We start from the raw sequence: 6147 nt of genomic DNA on the forward strand, positions 1-6147 counted from the left end.
ATATACGGGGGCCTGATGATGCGGAAAGGTAGGGAGCGAGGAGTGCGTGCGGCCCTCCGTCCTTCGAGGCCTTCGGCCAGCAGACATGGTAGGAAGATGGCGGTGCACAATCTCGCTGGGCTGGCAGTTTCACCTATGGCAGCACAGCCTAGTGGATTGGGCAGTAATCCTGCAGAGGGGAACTCGGGGAAAAGCGGGTCAGAAGCAGGCCCAGCTGCAGCGACAGGGGGGATGGGTGTAGAATCTGGTGAGGAGGATTTCTTGCCATTAGACTTAACTATGAACGTGTCAGGTAGGGCATTCAGTTCCCCGCCCAGGATATCCTACGAGGCGGGGGCGAGGGGGATGTCAAAGAGGTCAGAGTTTAGCTGGGAACATAGAGGGGATAGAGGTTTTTCTGTGGGGAAGGGGAAAGGTATAGGCAATGGGCCCGGGGGGGACGGGGAGCACGTGGGAGAAGTCATAGGGAGGCAGGGGAATTGGGGAAGGGTGGCAGGCAAATATCGGTCTGCAGACATGGGGAGAGGAAGTTCCAGGAGCTGGAGACAACCGGAGGAGGTCAGAGATCATCTGGGAGTAGTCGGGCGCCAAGAGGTGGACCCTCGGTCGGGCAAGGATTGAGATTTGAAAAACCGGGCCCTCATGGTGGCTTGCGGCAGAGAGTGCTCCTGCCGACAGGGAGAAGACTCGAGGAGTAGTCTGTCAGGGAGGAAGGTAGGTATACAGGAAAACAGGCGGCGGAGGATCATCCTGCGGGGGAATGGAGTGGTCAGCATGGTTTTGGGGGATGGCCCACATGGCAGAAGGAGAGGGGAAGGGCGAGGGTTAAACAGGGAGAGAGAGGGTGGAAGGAAAGTACGGGAGGGGGCGACCGGAGAGGGATGCCGGAGCACATAGCTTCGGGACAGGATTTGGGGATGGGGCAAAGGGTATGCGGTGGCGAGGTTTCTGCGGCTTGTGGCTCTGTATTTACAGATGAGAAGACATGGAAGCGCCGTCCACATCTCAGCATGAAGCTTGGAGAGGTAGAACCCAGCCGCGGATGCCAGAGAGTCAGAGGGCTTCTGGGAGACCGGGCAGTGGAGGCAGAGGGGTATCCGAAGGAATGCAAGGAGAGAGTGGTGATGCAGGTGAGTTGCAAGGGTCAGCGGGGGCCACAAGAGGGGCAAGGAGCTCATAAGAGGAAACAAAGGTGGAGGTCAGCAGAGCATAAGCACAAGTTCGTCTTCTTCTTCTTCATCATCCTCCTGCGAGTCGGAGAGTAAGGTGATCCTGGGAGGGGATGGGCCGCCGACAGGACATGGGGCATCCGGCCTTGACATACTTGATGGAATTATGGGAGGGAGTTCCACATAAACTGAGGAGGAAGACTTGCAAGAGGAAATACATGAATATATTTCGATTATTGGAAGGTAGAAGGGGGGGGGGCAAAAGCGACAGGAAGAAAAATAGGAAAAAGGGTAAAAAGACTTCAAAAGGGCTTAAGGTCTCTAAGAACATTATTAACTGGGTGTGATGTTTTTTCCGATTGGCCAGTGTTGTGGGGCATTTTCAGCCAGATCAGTATGGTGTGTTGTTGGCATATGGAGACAGCATATTAGAGGCTTTCTCATCAACTATGATGAGAAATTTAGGGACAAGATGACAGGGAATCGATTTATGTCTTGGGGGACACAGGATATTAATTTGTGGTTAATCCAAATGACGAATAAGAGTGCAGGAAATATGAAGCACAGAGCGAGTGGGGTTGTGGCAGCTGGGGGGGGGCTGGTTCGGGGGGGGAGGAGGGGATAATAATTCCTTTCGGGCTATCGGGACAGTTGGGAAAGGGGCGGCTGGAGGAAAAGGTGTGGCCAGGAGCGGTGACGTATGTTGGAGATTTAATAAAGTCACATGCTTCTTCCCGGATTGTAAATTTCAGCACGCATGTGTTAATTGTAATGGGGCACACCCAGCTTCCAAGGGCCAGCAAGGTGCCAACACCGGTTCTGTTAAAGGAGGAAAGTAGTGAACTGTCGAGGCCGGCGGGCTCACCTGTGAAATTTGCAGCCAAGTCTTCGAGGCTGCGAATTTACCCAGATCATAAGGCAGCGCAGTTGCAGTTGCTTTTTTGGGGTTTCAAAGAGGGTTTGCGGATCCCTTACGAAGGTCCAGGGGGTGGGGCAGCGGTACGGAATGCCAGATCGGTGGGTGAATTGGCGGAGGTAATGTGGGGCAACGAGTCCAATTTGTGTCAAAAGCAGTTAAGGGGGTTTTTGGAGGTGGCTCAACAGCTGGGGGTTCCAATAGCAGAGGACAAGACAGAAGGTCCAGCTACCAAGCTGACATTCCTGGTGATTGAATTGGACTCCGATAGGATGATCTCCCGTTTGCCTGAGGACAAAGTGGTGAAATTGCGGGACATTGTAGGAGAGGTGAGGAGTGCAAGAAAGCTGACCCTAAAGAAAATGCAGTCATTGATTGAGTCTTTGAATTTTGCCTGTCAGGTTATACCCATGGGGAAAGCATTCATATGCCGATTGTCGTCGGCCACTACAGCAATCAAGGCGAGTCATCATCACATACGGGTGACCCAGTCTATTAGGGAAGAGCTTGGGGTGTGGGAAGTCTTTTTGCAGTCCTTCAACGGTGTGCGGTTGATTCCAGAGTTGTTTTCGGACACGGCAAGGGGTACAGGGTTGGAGTGTTCTTTGGGAGTTAGTGGTGTGCACAACCATGGCCCAGGGACTGGGTGGAGAAAGATTGGACTAAGAATGTCATGTTTTTGGAATTGTTCCCAATAGTAGTAGCAGTCGTAATTTGGGGGGAGCAATTGGCCAACCAGAGAGTGGTATTTTGGTGTGACAATTTAGGGGTGGTTCAGGTAATTAATAAATTGACGGCGCGATGTTTGCGGGTCTCCAGGTTGTTAACGGGTATTAATAGCGAATTGTTTAAATAGAAATATAAGCATTAGGGCCAAGCATGTGCTGGGAGTGCAGAATCTCATAGCTGATGCTTTGTCTCGTTTTCAATGGAAGGTTTTTCGGGATTTGGCACCACTTGCGAAGGAGTCACCAGAGAAGATCCCGGAAGAATTGTGGAATCTTGGGAGGACGAAGAATGGAGTCTGATCAGGCAGTCTGTGGCGCCGGCTACATGGGCGGCATATACAGCAGGCAGGGCAACTGTGTCTCATTTTTTATGGTCCGTGGGGTGGCATGCTGGGCCTGTTCTAGAAGGGAGTTTAGTGTGGTATATTTTAAGAGCCAGAAGACTAGGTTATTCGGCGGGATCGGTGCAAGCTCAGCTAGCGGGATTCGCCTTTTTCTAGAAGTTGCAGGGTTGGGGTAACCCGTTGTGTAGTTTCCGGATAAAGCGGGTCCTTGGGGGGTGGCAGAAGGATAGCCAGGGTGAAGGAGATTTACGAAGACCGATAAGATATCTGGATTTGATTCAGTTAACAATTCACTTGTCGCCAGTATGTTGGTCCAATTAAGAGGTGCTGTTGTTTAGTACAGCGTTTTCATTGGCTTTCTTTGGGGCCATGAGGATCAGTGAGTTGGTAGTGAAATCCAAGGGGGATTGCTCGGATCTAGGGCTCTTGGTCCGGAATGTTAAGCTGGATATGGCAGTGGTTGAGCTGTTTTTACATAATGGACCAGAAAATGGACCAAAAAAGAAAAGGACGAATCACACAAGCTCCTCCCAGCGGCCAACGCGGAGGTCTGTCCCTGTCCAATTCGATTAACCAATCTATTCATGAGGGTTAGGCCAGCAATACAAGGTCCGTTGTTGGTCCAAAGGAACGGACAGCCGTTAACTAGGTTTCAATTCACCAGGGTATTGCACTGGGTAGTTCAACAGGTGGAGAGGAACGTGAAGTTTTACCACTCGCATTCCTTTCGAATTGGAACAGCAACATCTGCGGCAGAAGGGGGAATATCGGGGGCCAGCATTCAAGCTATCGGCAGATGGAAATCCAATGCATTTTTGACATACATCAGTGACTAAAAAAAAAAAAAAAGGGGGGAGGGGGAGGGGGTCAAAAAAGGAGCAAGTTGTATTTTGGAGGTACGGGGGGCAGTGGGGGAGGGGTGGGTGTGGGTGGGGGGTCAGGTTATTATGGAAAGCAGGGTTAACGAAAATGAATCGACAGTTGGGTAAATGGGTAACCAGAGAGGGGGGGGTTTTGGGTACGACATAGATGGGCGTGGGGGGCGGAGGAAGGATTATTTCAGGGAGACGGAGTCCACTTGTTGGATGTTGGCATGGACTTATTTAATAATTCCCTTCAGGACAGTTTGGAGGTGGTGCTTTTTAGGAGGTTTGAGGCCGCAGTGGGGGGAATAAGAACTGGGTAAACAGTTTCTTGTCTGTGGCGGTAATCCCGAGCCCTAGTTACTATTGAAGAATTGTATGGTTAAAAGGGCGTGGAATGAGGGGGGGGGCAACTCGTGCAGTTGGGGGGGGGCTGCTGCACAAGAAGGCCTGCGAGCTTGGGGGCTATAGATCAGGGCCAGGGCTTGCCTTCGCTGGTGTGAGGCGGGGCAAGGGGGGAGGGGGAAAGAGAGTGGCAGTGCTTTACCTCTGGGATGAGGGGTAGAGCCGGAAAATGGAGGGGAGTAGAGAGAGGATGGGGGGGGGGGGGGTTGGTAGTTATATGTTATAAGGTTATAATTGTTGTAAGGGGCTCGGGTTTGGAAATAAACTGCGGCCTATGTTAAGTGCCAAATAGTAGTACGTGTTTTATTGGGGGTTGAAGGAGCGATCGTAGAGCAAGTCTAACCTCCCTGAGTTAATGCTGAAAAAGAGCTGTAGAATAATGGCTGTTGTGACATCAAATATGAACCACACGTTGTTTTAATTAAAACTTTTTTAGTATGATATTGCAAAAAATACTCTTTAAGGCATAACACAGCAGACAGCAGCGCTAATCTTGTATTGGATATGGTTCTATATACAACAAGAGATTCTCTGCCTTTACTAAAATTAATTTCTCTGTTTCAAAAACTAATAGATACATTTATTTCTTTAATTTTTTATATTTCTCGCTTTGTCCCCTGTAATTTCTGATTTATAAGTAATGTCTTGCAATCCTGCATCGTATGATGTTTTGTCTGACCATAATAGAGAGGTGTTGGAACTGTGCCCTGTTCTCCTGAAAAGTTATTGGCTACATTTGCACTTTGAACTACTCATTATTCCACCAACAATTCTGAATAATTAAGGTAAATAGCACATGACTTGCATTTTTTTTAGTTCTTTCTATATGTGATACAGTTATATTTGTGTGTATTTCTTTTATATGTTTCCTTTAAATTGAATTTTTTAAGATATTAACATTGTGATTTTTTATGTATTTATTATTTCTTAATTGTGTTTATTTCAATACTGATATAGCCCCTGAAGCAGCCCTTGTCTATGGGCGAAACTCGGCCTGAGTCGAGCATTCTTTCATATTAACAATAAAATCTTCTTCTTCTGATACTGATCCACTTTTGGTTTGTTGACGTGTCTGCTACATTGGATCAGCTTCTGTGCTGTTTTCTGGGACCATCCAAAGGAGCCTGGCACGGAGCTTTGATTTCAAAGATTCTAGAAGTTTAAGGCCCCTCACTCCATGATAAAGCTAAGACTTGGAGAAATCAACTCCAAGGAGAAGCAGGAGGGAACTGTGAGGACTGACATCCTGCTATCCATCGGAGAACTACTTTTATAGGTAAGTAACTTCACTTTCTTCAAGGCAGTACTCACTGCCACCAACCAACCAGTGCACAGCCTTGGCATTACTATTGACAATCATCTTACATTCAAAAAATGTATTAACAATACTCTCAAAGATTGTTACTTCAAACTACACTGCCTCAAGAAACTTAAACCCCTTCTACACCTCAGCGACTTTTGCACCATTCTTCAAGCTTTCATTCTATCGAAAATCGACTACTGTAACGCCTTACTCATAGGCTTACCCAAAAGCACGCTCCAACCGCTGCAATTGCTACAAAATGCAGCTGCACGGATCCTTACAAACGCCCACAGGAACGCCCACATAACTCCAGTACTGAGACACCTACATTGGTTACCAGTCACTGCGAGAAGAGCATACAAAACTCTTACGCTAATCCACAAAGCTCTACACAACCAAAATATGCAATGGTTCACAGA

Source organism: Rhinatrema bivittatum, chromosome 5 (genome assembly GCF_901001135.1).
Source record: "Rhinatrema bivittatum chromosome 5, aRhiBiv1.1, whole genome shotgun sequence".
In the NCBI taxonomy this organism is placed as follows: Eukaryota; Metazoa; Chordata; class Amphibia; order Gymnophiona; family Rhinatrematidae; genus Rhinatrema; species Rhinatrema bivittatum.